Source organism: Salmo trutta, chromosome 18 (assembly GCF_901001165.1).
Source record: "Salmo trutta chromosome 18, fSalTru1.1, whole genome shotgun sequence".
NCBI lineage: Eukaryota > Metazoa > Chordata > Actinopteri > Salmoniformes > Salmonidae > Salmo > Salmo trutta.
Genome location: NC_042974.1, coordinates 35,792,644 through 35,813,978, shown reverse-complemented (window position 1 = coordinate 35,813,978; position 21,335 = coordinate 35,792,644). Strand labels below are relative to the sequence as shown.

The 21,335-nt window shown below is 42.5% G+C and overlaps 1 protein-coding gene across 1 annotated transcript in view; it reads right to left on the bottom strand.

The window, feature by feature from the left end:
- Window positions 1–1,370, bottom strand: part of LOC115153239 (inhibitory synaptic factor 2A-like) — a 30,977-nt gene extending 29,607 nt beyond the window's left edge. Inside the window, exon 1 of the mRNA XM_029698469.1 lies at window positions 986–1,370. The gene's annotated coding sequence lies outside the window, so the exon portion shown is untranslated. The remainder of the gene's footprint in view (window positions 1–985) is intronic.
- Window positions 1,371–21,335: the final 19,965 nt, after the last annotated feature.

The following is a 21,335-nucleotide window of genomic DNA, read 5'->3' as shown; positions in this document are numbered from 1 at the left end:
ATATATTGGATCCCTGATTACCTCCGGAGGTGGTCAGGAAGATCTCATCACAATCAGATCACAATGCGTCTTTTAATCATCTACACCTGCCCAAAAAGTTGGGCACAATCAGAATGTGGACAAGATCAGGACAAAGGACGCATATTAGCACCAGGTATAAACGGGGCTATAGAGAGAGAAGGGTGGGATGACTATGAAACAGTATTTAATAGACAGAGAGAGGAGAGAGAGAAAATCTGATCTGCCCTCTATGTGATGCAGTGCTCTGCCGGGAGCATCAAGATCACACGTCATTACTCATGATAAGTTGCGAGTCCCAGGTGGGATCCTTGTCTCCTCGTCACATGAAGCCTTGAGGAACACATCCATCGCTCATGATACTGTACTTTCAGCAGCACTACTGTAGCTATGGTATGTGTTCAACACTGAACTCCAATTACATCTCACTGTCACAAGCACTTGAGCACTATCATTGATATCCCTAAAAATTATATAATGCCAATGATCACGTGTTAACCCATTGAAAAAGAGCAATAATGGTCAACCCTTAAGTGCAATTGATCAATGCTACAAGACTAAATCAATATGTAAATTCTAACTGAATATTCATCTGAACATTTCCTTGTTCAGTAATCTGTTCATTACACTTTCTAAACAGGAAATCAGATAGTATCAGCCAAAAGTGAAACAGATAACATAAAGACAACATCATTGCGTTCTCCAGATAAATCGTGAGCCTTTTACTGCTTGGCTAGAATGCCCCCATTGAATCCTCCACATATCAGCGTCTAGACAATAAAGCAACCAAACATACACCACTACAGTATATCAGAGCAAATACAGTAAAGACATTCAAACCACTCAGGCACCTGCTGTATCTTGACAAATCAAAGCTGATAAACTGACACTAAGTGCAGATTCTCCTATGTTTCTACATTAACTTCCTATCATTATTACTATACAGACTTAAGTGTTAAACACTTACCTTGAGAAACAAATCAGTGGAGCAAAGGATGAGAAAGCAGAGATCTCCCACTGAGCCGGTGCATATCCATTCATGTAGTAGCATAGAGAGCTCCGTCCAGAGAGAGGATAGGGTACCAAAGAGACAGCCACTGCAGTGACAGCTGGATAGTTGTGGCACATCGGCAAAGGTTCAGGATAGAAAAAAAACTGCCTCCAACCCCATAAGGTCCACAATGAAGTCCTCCCTACTTCTCTCTCTCTGTCTGACTCTCTCTCTCTTTCATCTCATTCAAGCATCACTGACACTCGTCCGCTGCCGCTCCTGCACTCACCGGCAATAGGCACTCGTACAGTACACGCAACGGAGATCTCCATCTCACGCTGCTGCTGCAATCCCTGTGCATTTGGGAGTGTGCGTGTTTGTGAGTGAGAGAGAGAGAGAGAGAGAGAGAGCAAGAGAGAGGGAAAGAGGGAGGATGAGAGCTAGGGAGGGTGAGTTAGGGGGAAAGAGGGAGGATGAGAGCTAGGGAGGGTGAGAGAGGGGGAAAGCGCAAGCTGCTGGGGAAAGTCCATAGTTGCCACAGCTGGTGAGCTCATGCATTAACAGTAAAAACCCCCTTATCATGTCCTCTGAGCTGGCAGAGGGGCTGAACGGCTTCCCAGATGCCGTGGGGAAGGCTCTGAAATAATAATGCATTGTGTTTTTAATTGGATGTTTCCTTCCCTCGTTACTTTTAGATATCTGACACCCTGTTTGTGAAAGGAGAAGAGAAGAGACAGAGGGGGAAGGAAGAAAAAGAGGGAGAGGAAACGTTGGGGGAGAGAGAGGAGTTGAGAGAGTATTAGTTTGTAGTCTGGAAGGAGAGAACAAGAGAGGAAGAGATGTGGACACAAAAGGAGAATTAATAAATTGTATCCAACTCTGCATGTCTACTGCTGATCGCTGACCTCACAAAGAGAACTTGACTTGCAGCTGTGTTACCATATTACTGGGATTTGCATATACTAGCAAGAAAAACAACGCCTACAGTATATCAAAGCCCATCTCCCTTTGAGTTTTTGATTGGTGCAAAGTGTTCTATTATTTTTCTCTGCATTCAAGGTCAGTGCACAGGCAATACTTCCATTCTGTCTGTGGGTTGTGAAATACTTAACTCAGTTGGCAGTGATACACGCTAGATATTGTGCAGTGAAATGTGGTGTGCATATCATGAGGGTGATATGTGATATATCAAGATGGTGATATGTGATTGGAAAGGATCTTCAAAACAATAAAATCCTCCACCATTGTATGTTTTGTTTTCCTCTGCTGTGTAAGCTACAGCACAACAACATTGAAATACAGCAGAAATGAGACACTAAGGCACCACATGTGGCTGCTGTGAGAGCTCTCAGCCAATGTGACTAAAAGTTTGCCTGTGCTTTGCTTGAGTAAGCAACCTGCAGAAAAGCTTTCCAAATAATGTTTGTCTTGCAAAGAGCTGAGGGGGAGGTGGAATGGTAATCTGCTGACTGCTGTCTTATTGATTTAAAGGGAGTGTAGCACCTATTTCTCAATGCCAGAAATCCATATAATAGTAACTTAGAGCACCCAAAGATAACATTAACAAATGACAAACTCTTAAATCAATTGTTATAATATAGTAATGTTGTTCTAAAAGTTGGGTTTGAGGTTTTCTCCAAATCAGCACTAACTTCGGGAAACAATCCCACAATGCCCCGTGGTGAACGTCACACAGTGAATGAAAAGATTCTTTAAAATGTGTGAGAATGAGGCGGGCAAATTGGGCATCTACTCATCAATCTGAGGGGCACATTTCATCCCTGAGAACTTTCACAGTCATCAACAATGAAAGGAGGGCTTCAACAAGAAGTTGCTTATCAAAGTAGATGTTGTCCCTACCATCAATGTGGCTTCTAAAGCATCTCAAACAGCCAGCTGCACCAGCAGAAAATGAGAATGATCACGGGCTTCAGTGAGCATGGAAGTGATAAGGGTATGTGAAAGAGGTAGCTTGGTACCTCGATGCTAAAGTTAACTAGCTATAGAGCTACCGCATTTAGCTCATGTCTTCCATCTAAGTAAGACAGATAAAACTAACCAAATGTCGACATGTCTGCCAGCTGTCGATAGCTAATTGCTGGTGCTGTCATATTCTAGATAGTACAAGATGGGAAAGAGTATTTTTGGCTGCTACGGAGGTCAATGTTACTGTATAGAGCCCAATGGCTGGGGCCAAAACTGTGTGTGTGGATATAGCTCGTCTGGTGGATTGATGCAACATCTCCAGCAGACATCTGCTATGCGTTAGGGCATCTCAAAGATATTCCCTACACAGGACTGATGGCAGATTTTAGCAACAGAATATGGAATATACTGGGGCTGCACGTTGAGGTAATTCGTCCATTCTGTTGCTCAAGGGGAGTTTTCTATACAGCCTGCAAAGTGCAGGCTAAACTGAAATGCCACACTTAGGCCATAGATCCGATTGTGGATCCATATCCTGGCTCCTGGGCTTCTCAGGCCTTCTTTGGAAGGGTATATTGTGGATTTTGCTCAATTGGAACCTTTATTTTTTTTAAATGTTAGGATTAATGTTGTCACAGTTGCTTCTTGTTGATGAGACAGCAGCTAACGTTAGCTTGATAATTAAGTGATAATGCCCTCGAAGCCGGTGTTTGGAGGATGTATTGGCACGGGTGTTGTCTTCCAGTGCATTATCACTTTTATACAATGGGTTACCAACATATTCAAATAATGATTGACATATTTTCATTAAAAACATTATTTTGAGGAATTTATTATTATATATAGTCCCGACACAAATCTAGGGTTGCAACCCAAGTCGGCTGGTCATTTGTTCGGTTTTGTTGCTAGAGACGCGACCCAGTCGTTCAGTCTTTTTGTTCTGTATCTATGGATGCAACGTTCTTATCCCTTGCATGCTAGCTAGCCAACTATGGCTAAATTACAGTCACGCTGTTTTCTTGTGACATTTACTGTATTTGGATACATCCATAACAATGAGCGTGATGTCGCCTGGCATAGAAAATTTGCTCATTGTTCAGAGGAGCTAGCCAACAACACAGTTGACTCAATTACTTCAAACTGAAGGTGGAAAGACTGCAAACTAGCTGGAGTTCATTTCGAGTTACCTTTTTTCAATTTACATTTATTTGTATATATCCATTAAACTGATGCCAGCTATTTCATGATTTCAACTGGCTGAGAAATGCTACCTGCCCATCTAAAATAAATGTGAGATAATGTCTAGATACTTTCTATAGTGTAGATTAAGTTTATACATTGCTTGGCTGGGCTGATGAGACAGTGGATTGCACAGTCAGATGGAACAGAGTAAATAGGCATTTTAACGTCATAGATTTAGCCGGTGGTAACTTGTAGAATACACACCGACTGTCACGTATCCCTCCGGACCTTTCATTACGCACACCTGGCCCCTATTCTCATCGATTAGTAATTGTATAAATGTGACCTTTGTTCACCATTGTCCTTTCGATTATTGTTACAATGTCCGTTGGTCGTGTGAGTACCTGTGCTATGTTGTTTTGGCTTTCATGCCACGTATATTGTGCAGATGATTACGGGTCTCGTCCCGTGTGATAATCATTGTGCGATTGTGTATTTATTCGAGGTACTCCTCGCTCTTTTGTTTGGGTTTCTACCCTGTTTTGTAAACATGTTTGTTTGGTCTTCGTCCCCATGCCTTTACACGGCTCGCTGTAATTTGGGAAATAAAAACCCCTATTACGCATTCCTGCGCCTGTCTCCCGACCCATTTATACCAACGTGACACCGACAGGAATGCAGTTTTAACCAATCAGAATTCAGGATTATACCCACCCGTTGTAAAAAGCTAGATATTCTCTTCCTCCGTTTCTGAATGAATACAGTGCCTTCAGAAAGTATTCAGACCCCTTGGCTTTTCCACATTTTGTTACAATACAGCCTTATTCTAAAATTGATTAAATTGATTAAATCAACTTCAGGCCAAAGAATTCAATCTTGGTTTCATCAGACCAGAGAATTTTTTTTCTCATGGTCTGAGAGTCTTTAGGTGCCTTTTGGCAAACTCCAAGTGGGGTGTCATGTGCCTTTTACTGAGGAGTGGCTTCCGTCTGGCCACTCTACCATAAAGGCCTGATTGGTGGAGTACTGCAGAGATGGTTGTCCTTCTGGAAGGTTCTCCCATCTCCACAGAGGAACTTTAGAGCTCTGTCAGAGTGACCACCGGGTTCTTGGTCACCTCCCTGACCAAGGCCCTTCTCCCTCCACCGATTGCTCAGTTTGACGGGGCGTCCAGCTCTAGGAAGAGTCTTGGTGGTTCCAAACTTCTTCCATTTAAGAATGATGGAGGCCACTGAGTTCTTGTGGACCTTTAATGCTGCAAAAATGTTTTGGTACCCTTCTCCATATCTGTGCCTTGACACTGTCGTGATATGACTTACGTTAATCTGATATTTATTTAATCCACTAACTATGTTTAATTATTTCCCGATTCAATTAACCATGTAACTATTAACTCATTAGGCATTTGGGGCACCACAGAAAAAGTTATTTAACGAGTTCCCAAATTAAACTCTAGAAGACATGTATATACGTTTTGTATCACTAGCAGTCACTTATTAATAATTACCTCATATCAGTCTCATTCTGAACAGTCGTAACCTTCTTGGATCTGCAAGAACCCCAACCGTTGCTCATCATTCAGTACTACACAAATTGGTTTAATCATTTATTTACTAACTAAATAATAACACAGAATACACATACACACTTAAATGAGACAAAAGTCCCTAGTGGACTACCAAGATATGACAGCTTTTTACACAGAGATGGAGAAGGGGGGTGAGTAAAATAGAGAGATGGAGAAAAAGGGACATTTATCGTGGATACATTCTAGGACTTTCTTCACATTAATCATATACTTTGCACACGAACCACCGCCCATTTTGGAATAAGAAGCAATGAATGTATTTACGTGTTTGAATGCCGTTGTACATGCCACTTGTACAATGCTCTGATTGTCCAACAGATGTCACAATGTCATTCTTCTTAGTTACCTGGTCTCCAATGGGCTGTTTTTGTTCAGAACTTGTTCTTAGCATGTGTGGATAGTCAGAGTTTTAACCCCATTACACAGACAGCTGCAATCTGTTCATGTTCGGGTATAGTCTGGTGAGTTTATCTTTTTCACCTTGTGTTGTTTCAACTATTTCCACATGTAGCTAACACTCCACGTTTCCTGGTCTGGTAGGTGAGGTTATCTTCTTATCTAGTGTTGAGGTTCAGAGTTTCAGAGTTTCTAACCATTTCAACGTGTGGACCACGGTCTCACGTCTTCTGGTATGATTTGTTAATTCTTAGTCAAGCACTATGGTCGAAAAGGGCAGTTCCATCACGCTGACAAACTCTCTGACCTCATTCGGGGCGTGGCTACTTAATGTGCAAAGGATATGATTAGAAGTTATCTCTTATGACTCCTAAAATCACATTCCTATCTTACAAAAAATAGTTATATTAATTGTCATATCACATAGAAAACATATTGGATGGAAACTTGACAGCTAGAGGGGGTGTCCTTCCTAAGTTACCGTATTTGGTTCATACAGTTTTTAATAACATCAAAAAATGAAAAGCAACATTATTATTCTTTAAGTCCCCACTGACCATTTCCCACATTCTTTATGTTAGAAATATTGTTCCAACGTTCACTTTTTGGATAAAAGAGTTTTGGGCTGGCAAAACTCTCTCTAGACAAAGACATTCCCATCCCAATACTAGAGAGCCAGGGAGTCCTCTGCTGCATAAAATGTACGACCAGTGTGTGGAGGTGTCAAAAAACTCCACCATTCCCTCCTCCCCTTTGCGGGTGGGAGAGGGTCTGGTGATTGTCAGCCCTTGCCAAGCTGATCTGACCCAATGTGATCCTCATGTGTAGTCAGGACAACACAATCCTGTCTCGGAGCTCTACTCCTTCGACCTCATTGCTTGGTTTTGCTCTGACATACACTGTCAACTGTGGGGCTTTATATAGACAGGTGTGTGCCTTTCTAAATCATGTCCAATCAATTGAATATACCACAGGTGGACTTCAATTCAGTTGTAGAAACATCTCACGGATGACCAATGGAAACAGGATACACCTGAGCAACATTTTTTGTCTCAAAGCAAAGGGTCTGAATACTTGTGTAAATAAGGAATTTCAATTTTTTATTTTTAATACATTTGCAAAAATGTCTAAATCCTGTTGTTGCTTTGTATTATGGTATATTGTGTGTACATTGCTGAGGAAAATGTTTTATTCAATACATTTTAGAATCAGGCTGTAACGTATCAAAATGTGGACAAAGTCAAGGGGTCTGAATACTTTCTGAAGGATCTGTATTATTATCTTGTCATACTAATGGTACCACTTGTGATTTGCTTGAAGAGCAGTTGGTAATAATAGCTAGTGTGGCTATTTCTTTCTAGCTGGCAAAATAAGTGAGCTAGGTTTTGTTTGTGTACTGCCATATAAGTCCATAACATACCAAAGTTTGTCACTGGTATGGGCTAGTAAATATCCTAAACCTAGCCAGCCACTGATAGCCACAAACTAAAACCAGGGAGAGAGGGAGGAGATAATTCACTTTCTGTTTCATCTGCTGCTGGCTTGCTAATGTTCACTGAAATAAGTTGTTCCACATGTAATTGATGAATTGATATTCTATAAAGGTTGTACCTGTGTCAATATGTTGTGAATATTGTCAAAAAATTTCCACAGCCAGTTCCCATACTAAAAAGGAAGTGCCACTTGGTGCGCACCAGTTTACCATGTACAGTAGACTACAGGCAATCTGTTCTTCCACCTTGTCAAAGAAATTATGATCTTGCGTTTAGGGCCTTCCGTCAGTCTTTGTGGTTTTCAAGTTAGAACCCATGTATATTAGTTACTGTACAGCACCAACTACATAAATATCTGATAGGGTCCATTATCTGCTACCTGGACTTTAATTGTATGTTTCCTGACTACGCCACACCATGGAATACTTGTTAAGCTCTGCTCTCTCGCTCCCAGAAACAGATCTCCCAATCAGCCTGAAGCCCAGATAAAATTGACTAGGTTTAATGATCGGAACAACTCAAAGTCAAGCGGGAGGAAAGGAGGAATATCCCTCTCTTCTTCCCTCTTCCACTCCACTTATTGATCTGCCAAGGGCTGGATAGTGAGTGTATGTCTTACTGTTCATGGTCAGATTCCCACAGGGACTGTTTGCGCCTTGGAGGCCACTGCACACACTGACTGTAAAGTGATCTCATTTAGCTGGTTACAGAGAACAGGGAACATGTATTTGCACATTATAAGGGGAAGTTAGGGAGCGAGAGGACTCTGTTGAGGTTCAGTAGCCAACGTTATTGTGTTTATTCCACTTGTTTTGGCAGTTAATTTTCCGCTCTTCAAAGGCTCAGAGGAGAGGAAGTATGCTGTCAAGTGCATCTCTCAGATGTACATCCCTAGGTGAAATATTTATAATTCTATCTAAATTATTCATTTTTCCTATGTTGTTATTAAAAAACTTCTTCAGGATCGGTGGGTCCCCCACGGGACGATTGAGCTAATGTTGGTTAATGCGATTAGCATGAATTTCTAAGTAACAAGAACATTTCCCAGGACATAGACATATCTGATATTGTCAGAAAGCTTACATTTTTGTTAATCTAACTGCACTGTCCAATTTACAGTAGCAATTACAGTGAAAGAATACCATGCTATTGTTTGAGGAGAGTGCACAGTTATGAACGCGAAAATGTATTTAAATACAAATTAGGCACATTTGGGCAGTCATGATACAACATTTTGAACAGAAATACAATGGTTCATTGGTTCAGTCTAAAACTTTGCACATACACTGCTGCCATCTAGTGGCCAAAATCTAAATTGTGCCTGGGCTGGAATAATACATTATGGCCTTTCTCTTGCATTTCAAAGATGATGGTACAAAAACAATACAAAAAAAATGTTTGGTTTTTTCTTTGTATTTTCTTTTACCAGATCTAATGTGTTATACTCTCCTACATTCCTTTCACATTTCCACAAACTTAAAAGTGTTTCCTTTCAAATGATATCAAGAATATGCATATCCTTGCTTCAATGTCTGAGCTACAGGCAGTTATATTTGGGTATGTCATGGGTATGCCATATCCTTAAGAGGTTGGGGACCAGAGCAAATAAAAAGTGTATTTTTAATTAATTATAATGTTTATTTATGGTAACAGACGAGAGGCCAGTAACCGAAAGATAGCTGGTTCGAATCCCCAAGCCGACTAGGTGAAGAATCTGTCTGTGCCCTTGAGCAAGGCACGTTACCCTGCTGTTAAGCGCATCTGGTAAATTTGTAAAATGTAAAATGTAGATATGTATAATTTGAGGTCAACAGGCTGTGTTTGTCAGAAACATGGAATGAAATGCAATTTTCATGAAATTGTGTTTTTAATTTAAAGGAGTTGTTCACTATTTTACAACATGATATTACATGTTTCCTCAGCCTCATAATTAATACACTTTTTTATCTAGTGTTTCTGTGTCAAACAGTTTTGTTATTTTTCAGTCTTCTGTGATCTATTTAAATTGTGTAATATTGGGATGCAAACTCAAAATTGAATACATTCAACTCTCTATCTGACATGGTACAGGTGCCTTCTTGTTTAAGGCCATAACCATCTGTGTGAGGTGTACACTTTTGTTTCAAAGTAGATTTGTTGAAGACTACCAAGAAACATTCTCTGTGACCCTGATTTAGCCCACTGCAGTGTTAATAAAGAAAACTTAATCCTGGGCCATAGCCTACTTTCAGGATGAGGTACCATCTAACATCATGTTGTAAAATAGTGAACTACTCCTTTAAGTTATCCCCTACACCAACCTATTCACTCCAAGGGGGGTAACACTTTCTTATTATTTTTTTCAACGTAATAAAGCATTTATAATGGATTAGTAAATAGTTTATTCATCATTTATAAATCATTACTCCCACTTTGTTAATGTTAGTAGGCTAGTTATTCACACATTTATAAACAACTTTTAAAGTATGTAATAAGGATTCATAAGATCATCATATGCGACTCGTTTCAGGAAACAAGGTGTATGTCACGCATCACTGCTTCACAGGCGAGGCATTTGAATCAAAATCTTTTTTGTTGTTGGTAGAAATGCCTTCTGGAAGATGTGAACTTTCATGTGCCTTAATAACAAACTTGTATCCCATCTGTAAATACGGATAAAATTGTTAAATTATGAGCCTAGTTGGTTTAGCCATGGAAAAAGTCAGGAACCTTCCCGCTAGCCATGATTGGCTGAGAAAACGGATGGGCTGGACATGCCGAGAGATGAGTTGGGACTGCTCTGCCATAGCTAGCTTCAATCTATAACTAAGGGCTGCTCAGTATGTGTATGGCGTTTTTGAAAGATATCACGAATAAGTGTTTCTCTCTACTTTCTGGAGGACAGAGTTTTGAAATCAGTGGAATGCCCAGTGGAAGCAGAGTCTGATAACTAAGGAGATGACAAAAAAATCTGGCTTTGATTGCAAATATGCGGAGGGAATCGAAAAGAAAACACATAGAAAGCTGTTGTATGAAACACCTGTCTCCATATTTCATCTTCAAAATAAGGGCAACCAATATCAAATCAAATTGTATTGGTCACATAAACATTTAGAAGATGTTATTGCAGGTGTAGCGAAATGCTTGTGTTCCAAGGTCCAACATTGCAGTTGTATCTCACAATTCACAACAATACACACAAATCTAAAAGAAAATAATGAAATTAAGAAATATATAAATATTAAGACCAGCGATGTACAGGTGACATTGACTAAAATACAGTAGAATACAGTATATACATATTTTTATTTTATTTTTTTATTTCACCTTTATTTAACCAGGTAGGCTAGTTGAGAACAAGTTCTCATTTGCAACTGCGACCTGGCCAAGATAAAGCATAGCAATTCGTCACATACAACATCACAGAGTTACACATGGAATGAACGAAACATACAGTCAATAATACAGTTGAACAAAAGGAAACAAAAAGTCTACATACAGTGAGTGCAAATGAGGTAAGTTAAGGCAATAAATAGGCCATGGTGGCGAAGTAATTACAATAAAGCAATTAAACACTGGAATGGTAGATGTGCAGAAGATGAATGTGCAAGTAGAGATACTGTGGTGCAAAGAAGCAAGATAAATAAATACAGTATGGGGATGAGGTAGGTAGATAGATGGGCTGTTTACAGATGGGCTATGTACAGGTGCAGTGATCTGTGAGCTGCTCTGACAGCTGGTGCTTAAAGCTAATGAGGGAGATATGAGTCTCCAGCTTCAGAGATTTTTGCAGTTCGTTCCAGTCATTGGCAGCAGAGAACTGGAAGGAAAGATGACCAAAAAAGGAATTGGCTTTGGGGGTGACCAGTGAGATATACCTGCTGGAGCACGTGCTACGAGTGGGTGCTGCTATGGTAACCAGTGAGCTGAGATAAGGCGGGGCTTTACCTAGCAAAGACTTATAGATGACCTGGAGCCAGTGGGTTTGGCGATGAATATGAAGCGAGGGCCAGCCAACGAGAGCATACAGGTCGCAATGGTGGGTAGTATATGGGGCTTTGGTGACAAAACGGATGGCACTGTGATAGACTGCATCCAGTTTGTTGAGTAGAGTGTCGGAGGCTATTTTATAGATGACATCACCGAAGTCGAGGATCGGTAAGATGGTCAGTTTTACGAGGATATGTTTGGCAGCATGAGTGAAGGATGCTTTGTTGCGATATAGGAAGCCGATTCTAGATTTAATTTTGGTTTGGAGATGCTTAATGTGAGTCTGGAAGGAGAGTTTACAGTCTAACCAGACACCCAGGTATTTGTAGTTGTCCACGTATTCTACTCTGGACGGGCGAGCAGGTGCAGGCAGTGATCGATTGAATAGCATGCATTTAGTTTTACTTGCGTTTAAGAGCAGTTGGAGGTCACGGAAGGAGAGTTGTATGGCATTGAAGCTCGTCTTGAGGTTAGTTAACACAGTGTCCAAAGAAGGGCCAGAAGTATACAGAATGGTGTCGTCTGCGTAGAGGTGGATCAGAGAATCACCAGCAACAAGAGCAACATCATTGATGTATACAGAGAAGAGAGTTGGCCCAAGAATTGAACTGTGGCACACCCATAGAGACTGCCAGAGGTCCGGACAACAGGCCCTCCGATTTGGCACACTGAACTCTATCAGAGAAGTAGTTGGTAAACCAGACGAGGCAATCATTTGAGAAACCAAGGCTGTCGAGTCTGCCAATAAGAATGTGGTGATTGACAGAGTCGAAAGCCTTGGCCAGTCCGATGAATATGGCTGCACAGTAATGTCTCTTATCGATGGCGGTTATGATTTCGTTTAGGACCTTGAGCGTGGCTGAGGTGCACCCATGACCAGCTCTGAAACCAGATTGCATAGCAGAGGAGGTACGGTGGGATTCGAAATAGTCGGTAATCTGTTTGTTAACTTGGCTTTCGAAGAACTTAGAAAGACAGGGTAGGATAGATATAGGTCTGTAGCAGCTTGGGTCTAGAGTGTCACCCCCTTTGAAGAGGGGGATGACCGCGGCAGCTTTCCAATCTTTGGGAATCTCAGACAATACGAAAGAGAGGTTGAACAGGCTAGTAATAGGGGATGCAACAATTTCGGCAGATAATTTTAGAAAGAGAGGGTCCAGATTGTCTAGCCCGGCTGATTTGTATGGGTCCAGATATTGCAGCTCTTTCAGAACATCAGCTATCTGGATTTGGTTGAAGGAGAAATGGTGGGGGCTTTGGCGGGTTGCTGTGGAGGGTGCCGGGCAGTTGACCGCGGTAGGAGTAGCCAGGTGGAAAGCATGGCCAGCCGTAGAGAAATGCTTATTGAAATTCTCAATTATAGTGGATTTATCGGTGGTAACAGTGTTTCCTAGCCTCAGAGCAGTGGGCAGCTGGGAGGAGATGCTCTTATTCTCCATGGACTTTACAGTGTCCCAGAACTTTTTTGAGTTAGTACTACAGGATGCAAATTTCTGTTTGAAAAAGCTAGCCTTAGCTTTTCTAACTGCCTGTGTATATTTAATCCTAACTTCCCTGAAAAGTTGCATATCACGGGGGCTATTCGATGCTAATGCAGAACACCACAGGATGTTTTTGTGCTGGTCAAGGGCAGACAGGTCTGGAGTGAACCAAGGACTATATCTATTCCTAGTTCTACATTTCTTGAGTGGGGCATGATTATTTAAGATGGTGAGGAAGGCACTTTTAAAGAATAGCCAGGCATCATCTACTGACGGGATGAGGTCAATGTCATTCCAGGATACCCCGGCCAGGTCAATTAGAAAGGCCTGCCCGCAGAAGTGTTTTAAGGAGCGTTTGACAGTGATGAGGGGTGATCGTTTGGTCGCAGACCCATTACGGATGCAGGCAATGAGGCAGTGATCGCTGAGATCTTGATTGAAAACAGCAAAGGTGTATTTGGAGAGCAAGTTAGTTAGGATGACATCTATGAAGGTGCCCGTGTTTACGGATTTGGGGTTGTAGCTGGTAGGTTCATTGATAATTTGTGTGAGATTGAGGGCATCAAGTTTAGATTGTAGGATATGAAATTAGTAAAACAGTATGTAAACATTATTAAAGTGACTAGTGTTAAATTTAAAGTGACCAGAGATTTCATGTCTATGTATATAGTGTAGCAGCCTCTTAGGTGCAGGGTTGAGTAACCGGGTGGTAGCCGGCTAGTGATGGCTATTTAACAGTCTGATGTGCTTGAGATAGAAGCTCTTTTTCAGTGTCTCGGTCCCAGCTTTGATGCACCTGTACTGACCTCGCCTTCTGGATGATAGCAGGGTGAACAGGCTGTGGCTTAGGTGGTTGATTTCCTTGATTACCTTTTTGGCTTCCTGTGACATCGGTGCTGTAGGTGTCCTGGAGGGCAGGCATGGTGTGCCCCCGGTGATGCGTTGGGCAGATTAATTCCCCCTTTGGACAGCCCTGCGGTTGCGGGCGGTGCAGTTGCCATTCGAGGCGGTGATACAGCCCGACAGGATGTTCTCAATTGTATATCTGTAAAAATTTGTGAGGGTCTTAGGGCCCAAGCTGAATTTCTTCAGCCTACTACCTTTACTTTATATTACATCTATCAATATGTCTGTAGACAGTTGTTGCAGTGTCATCATTAACATTGTATTGTCGTCCGACATCAAACTTGTCATTGTCGTTATGAAAAGTATAAACACAAAAATGACATGCTGCATGACATCCCTCACAAAAAAATATTGCAATTTTGAAACTGCAGTAAAAGTGCAGTAACTGCACTCAACTGTGATATTTTGGACGCAGTGATTACAGAATAACTGCAGTGTACTGCACTTGAACTGCAGTTATACTGCACTTGAACTGCAGTTATTCTGCACTCTAACTGCAGTTACACTGCAAAATTACTGCAGTAAAATGTTTTATGTTGAACGCAGTATTTGCAGCATACTGCAGTTGTACTGCACTCTAATAAGGATGATCATATCATATAGCTGACATCTTAACTTTAGCTAATTTGTATTCAGGAATTACAGGAAAATAAACTCTCAACAAGATCATTATTTACAAGTTAATGGGGCGCTGCTTACAGTTGTGAGTGTGATGAAATTAAATTAGGGCATTCTACTGGAGAACTTGGAACCCTCTCATTGGCCTAACATTATATCCTAATTTGACTTTGGTGCAGGTCATGTTCTTCACATTACTGTCTCTGGTAAACACACACTATATAAATAAAATCAATGTTTATTTGTCACATGTACAGGATACAGAAAGTGTAAAGGGTACAGTGAAATGGTGACTTGCATACTGGAGTCTTTTGTTTAGGCATGTAGCTAGCTAGCAAGCTAAACAATTAACCATAATCTCAATTTATAACATTACTACCCTGCATGAATATGCAGGTAGCTAAATCTAACCGACTAGATCCAATGTTAGCTAGCTAACATTAGGTTATAACTAGCAATGCAAATGCCTCTGAGTGTCACACCCTGATCTGTTTGACCTGTCTTTGTGCTTGTCTCCACCCCCCTCCAGGTGTTGCCCATCTTCCCCATTATCCACAGTGTACTTATATCTGTGTTCTCTGTTTGTCTATTCCCAGTTTGTTTGTTTTGTCAAGCCTAGCAGCATTTTTCCTGTGCTTCTGTCTTTCTCTAGTTCCTGTTTTCTAGCTTTCCAAGTTTTTGACCATTCTGCCTGCCCTGACCCTGAGCCTGCCTGCCGTTCTGTACCTTCTGGACTCTGCTCTGGACTACTGTCCTCTGCTTGCCCTTGACCTGTCATTTGCCTGCCCCCCTGTTTCTGTAATAAACTTGTGTTACTTCAAAACTGTCTTCATCTGGATCATACACGGAATGTTAGTAAGTGAGCCAGCCAGCTAGCGATGGCTAGCTAGCTAGCTAACAGCACGCTTTAACTTGTAATGAAAACAACTTCATGAAAAATGTAGAAACCTATATCTGAAAATGTATCTAGACACTCTTACCCATATACATGGGTGAACGCTTCTCCCTCTCTGTCACGGATGCCATGTTTGCCCTTAGTTTGAAGATGTAATCCGGAGACAGGTGTTTTATGCAACAGCCTTCTTCAGTGTGTTCTCTTTTTGACTCCCTCCGCATATTTGCAATCAAACTCCAACATTTTCTCCACCTACGTAGCTATCATACTCTGCTTCCACCGGGCATTCCACTGACAGGTCAATGAAAGGTCGGGGGCATCATGACAGGTTGTATCACTGCCTGGTATGGCAACTGCTCGGCCTCCGACCGCAAGGCACTACAGAGCGTAGTGCGTATGGCCCAGTACATCACCAGGGCCAAGCTTCCTGCTATCAAGGACCTGTATACCAGGCGGTGTCAGAGGAAGGCCCTAAAAATTGTCAAAGACTCCAGCCACCCTAGTCATAGACTGTCCTCTCTGCAACCGCATGGCAAGGGGTACCAAGAGGCTTCTAAACAGTCTAGGTCCAAGAGGCTTCTAAACAGCTTCTACCCCCAAGCCATAAGACTCAAATGGCTACCCAGACTATTTGCATTGCCCCCCCCACGCTGCTGCTACTCCCTGTTATTATCTATACACAGTCATTTTATTAACTCTACCTACATGTACATAATTACCTCAATTATCTCGACACCGGTGCCCCACACATTGACACATTGACTCTGTACCGGTACCACCTGTATATAGCCCCGTTATTGTTATTCACTGCTGCTCTTTAATTATTTGTTATTCTTATCTCTTACCTTTTGTGGGGGGGGGGGTATTTTCTTAAAACTGCATTGTTGGTTAAGGGCTTGTAAGTAAGCATTTCACTGTAAGTTCTACACCTGTTGTATTTGGCGCATGTGACAAATAACATTTGATTGGATTTGATTTGATTTAAAAACTCTGTCCTCCAGAAAGTGGAGAGCATTAGCAAGTGTTGCTAATATATATATATAAAGCTGCGTTAGAAAGGACTACATACACATACTGAGCAGCTCATGTTATAAACAGAAGTGTGCTTCATGGCCAAACTCATCTCTCGGCATGTTCAGCCCATCCGTTATCTCAGCTAATCCTGGCTAGCGGGAAGGTTCCCTTCTTTTTCCGTGGCTAAACCAACTTGGCTCGTAATTTAATAGTTGTTTTCATATTTACAGATGAGATACACGTTTGTTATTAAGGCACATGAAAGTTCATATGTTCCAGAAGGCATTTGTGCTCAAAAACTCATTTTGATAAAAAAACAAATGTTTACCTTTTTTACCTAGTTCCCTGAAAAAAGTCACATTTTGTTTTTACAGCCTGAATTTAAAATTGATTAAATTGCAGTTTTGTGGGCACCAACAGGTGCCCTTCTTTGCGAGGCATTGGAAAAGCTCCCTGGTGTTTGTGGTTGAATCTGTGTTTGAAATTCACTGCTCAACTGAGGGACCTTACAGACAATTGGGGCACAGAGATCAGGTAGTCATTCAAAAATCATGTTAAACACTATTATTGCACACAGAGTAAGTCCATGCAACTTATTATGTGACTTGTTAAGCACATTTTTACTCCTGAACTTATTTAGGTTTGCCATAACAAAGGGGTTGAATACTAATAGACTCAAGGCATTCCAGCTTTCATTTTTAATAAATTAGTAAACATTTGGAAAAAATGACATTGTGGGGTATTATGTGTAGGCCAGTGCCAAATTATCTCAATTTAATACATTTTAAATTCAGGCGGAGGTTTGAATACTTTCTGAAGGCACTGTAAATCTACGCACAGAGGAGTCAGTCCGCCTATTCATCATGCTAGTGTCATGTTCCTCATCAAGGAGTAAGGATCAAGGCTCAGGTTTGTCAGCGCGGTATGCTGTTGGACTTTGTTATTATACTAATTTAAAGGATTCCACTAGTGCAGAACAAGGAGAGCTGATTAGAATATGAACACAGACTTAGTGTTTAGATTTATGGAGTAAACATTTGAGGAATGATTATCTGCTTAAACAAACAAGAAGAAACACTTACACAGTAACTCGTTTGTGGAAACTGTGCCACATCAGAAACTGTAAAATTACCGTCCAATCTTCATTTTGGTGGTTAAAAGCTCCGATCTGATAGCAATGGCTTTTTGCCATGATGATTTATGCAGTGATACAAACCAGTATAGAGGTTTCCCTGACTATGGGACCTGAATAAGAAAAACTCTGAACCCTTGTTGAAGCCTTTTCCTGGTCAGGTAAAATTCCTGTTCCTGCATATAGACACGTGTCTCCATAGCCCTGGCCATAGATCTGATATCAGTGTTGATGTTACAGTCATTCTTCTGCACTCACAACAGTGATGACAGCGTTGGTGTCCTTGGGGTGTGGGGAAGCACTGTAATGGTCTCTGGTGAGAGATTCTGCCTCAGATGGACTCATTATAGTCTTACAACCACGGCGTTGTTTACTACCTCAGCTGTGTCAACAGCCATTCCTGTCTCTGGCTAGCTCTACACTTAGAAAATGAGACAGATGATCTGAACCTCTGTGGCATGGGACGGTGCATAGTCTCCCTTTGCAAAAACTATCGCAATGTGCTCTGCTTTTAAGGACAATGTTTGTTTGATTCTTTTGCTATGTTCACAATAAGGAATGCAGAGGTGTTTTGGTACTTTTCCACTAAAAGTTACATTTTGGTTTGTTTGAGGGTGAATCTGATCCTGTGTTTATAATTGAATAAACCTTTTAAATTAGCAATAGAGCATAGCAATAGAGCTGGCCTCTGGTAGTCTCTATGGGGGTGCCACAGGGTTCAATTATTGGGCCAACTCTTTTCTCTGTATACATCAATGATGTCGCTCTTGCTGCTGGTGAGTCTCTGATCCACCTCGACGCAGACGACACCATTCTGTATACTTCTGGCCTTTCTTTGGACACTGTGTTAACTAACCTCCAGATGAGCTTCGATGCCATACAACTCTCCTTCCGTGACCTCCAACTGCTCTTAAATACAAGTAAAACTAAATGCATGCTCTTCAACCGATCGCTGCCTGCACCTGCCCGCCCGTCCAGCATCACTACTCTGGACGGTTCTGACTTAGAATATGTGGACAACTACAAATACCTAGGTGTCTGGTTAGACCGTAAGCTCTCCTTCCAGACCCACATCAAACATCTCCAATCAAAAGTTAAATGTAGAATTGGCTTCCTATTTCGCAACAAAGCATCCTTCACTCATGCTGCCAAACATACCCTCATAAAACTGACCATCCTACCGATCCTCGACTTCGGCGATGTCATTTACAAAATAGCCTCCAATACCCTACTCAATAAACTGGATGCAGTCTATCACAGTGCCATTCGTTTTGTCACCAAACCCCAATATACTACCCACCACTGCGACCTGTATGCTCTCGTTGGCTGGCCCTCGCTTCATACTCGTCGCCAAACCCACTGGCTCCAGGTTATCTATAAGACCCTACTAGGTAAAGTCCCCCCTTATCTCCGCTCACTGGTCACCATAGCAGCACCCACCTGTAGCACGTGCTCCAGCAGGTATATCTCTCTGGTCACCCCCAAAGCCAATTCCTCCTTTGTCTCTCTTTCCAGTTCTCTGCTGCCAATGACTGGAACGAACTACAAAAATCTCTGAAACTGGAAACACTTATCTCCCTCACTTGCTTTAAGCACCAGCTGTCAGAGCAGCTCACAGATCACTGCACATGTACATAGCCCATCTATAATTTAGCCCAAACAACTTCCTATTCCCCTACTGTATTTATTTATTTTGCTCCTTTGCACCCCATTATTTCTATTTCTACTTTGCACTTTCTTCCACTACAAATCTACCATTCCAGTGTTTTACTTGCTATATTGTATTTACTTTGCCACCATGGCCTTTTTTGCTTTTACCTCCCTTATCTCACCTCATTTGCTCACATTGTATATAGACCTATTTTTCTACTGTATTATTGACTGTATGTTTGTTTTACTCCATGTGTAACTCTGTGTTGTTGTATGTGTCGAACTGCTTTGCTTTATCTTGGCCAGGTTGCAATTGTAAATGAGAACTTGTTCTCAACTTGCCTACCTGGTTAAATAAAGGTGAAATAAAAAATGTATAAATTAAAAATGTTTGAGTTGCAGCTGAGTACATTTTTGTTAAGCAGTGAAAACATGCATTTGTTAAATCCAATTCTCGCAGAACAGGAAGAAGAATGTTTAGGACTTACAGTGCAATCGGAAAATGTATTCAGAGCCCTTGTAACAGTTGTCGTACTGGAGAGAAGACCAAGGCGCAGCGGGTTGCATGTTCATCATGATCATTTATTCCATACACGTGAACACGAAAAAAAACAATAAACAAAAGAGAACGACAGACTGACAGTTTTACAGGCTAGGTACTCACGTATAGCAGTGCAAAATCAACTACCCACGAAACACAAAGACAAACACACCCCACTATATAGGACTCCCAATCAAAGGCAACTCAACACACCTGCCTTCAATTGAGAGTCCAACCCCAATTAACTAGACATAGACACACAGACATAGACCAGCGACAAACCCCATAAACATACAACAACTCCCCTCTGCCACGTCCTGACCAAACTACAATAACCAAATATACTCTATACTGGTCAGGACGTGACAGTACCCCCCCTCAAAGGTGCAGACCCCGGAATGCACCTACACAAAACACAGAAAAACAAAACAAAACAACAACAACAACAAAAATCCCCTAAACAAAAAGGGAGGGAAGTGAGGGTGGCTGCCGTCAACGACGGCACAGTGCTACACCCCCCCTCCCCAACCCACCTATATGGGAGGCGGCTCAGGTGCGGGACGTGGACTCCGCTCCATCCCTGACGCAGTCCACTTAAATGGAGCCCCTGACCTCGCCCGACTGGCGGGCGATTCTTGCCGCGACCGGCTGGCGGGTGTCTCATGCTGCGCCCAGCTGGCGGGCGACCCTTGCTGCGCCCGGCTGGCGAGCAACCCTTGCTGCGCCCGGCTGGCGGGCGGCGATAGCTGCACGGCGGGCCACTCTGGCAGATCCGGCGCGGCGGCCACTCTGGCAGATCCGGCGCGGCGGGCCACTCTGGCAGATCCGGCGCGGCGGGCCACTCTGGCAGATCCTGCGAGGCGGGCCCACTGGCAGATCCGGCGCGGCGGGCCACTCTGGCAGATCCGGCGAGGCGGGCCACTCTGGCAGATCCGGCGCGGCGGGCCACTCTGGCAGATCCGGCACGACGGGCCACTCTGGCAGCTCCGGGCAGACGGGCCACTCTGGCAGCCCCGGGCAGACGGGCCACTCTGGCAGCTTCGGGCAGACGGGCCACTCTGGCAGCTCCGGGCAGACGGGCGGCTCTGGCGACTCCTGACTGGCGGGCGACTCCTGACTGGCAGACTGGGCTGACGCACCTCAGGGCTAGTGCGGGGAGCTGGCCTGGGGCTCCATCCTCGCCCCGCAAAACTGCCCTTGTGCCCCCCCCCCAAAAAAAATATTCCTCCGCTGCTTGGTCCGAGTTTGGTGGGTAGTTCTGTAACAGTTGTCGTACTGGAGAGAAGACCAAGGCGCAGCGGGTTGCATGTTCATCATGATCATTTATTCCATACACGTAAAGACGAAGAAAAACAATAAACAAAAGAGAACAACAGACCGACAGTTTTACAGGCTAGGTACTCAGGTATAGCAGTGCAAAATCAACTACCCACGAAACACAAAGACAAACACACCCCACTATATAGGACTCCCAATCAAAGGCAACTCAACACACCTGCCTTCAATTGAGAGTCCAACCCCAATTAACTAGACAT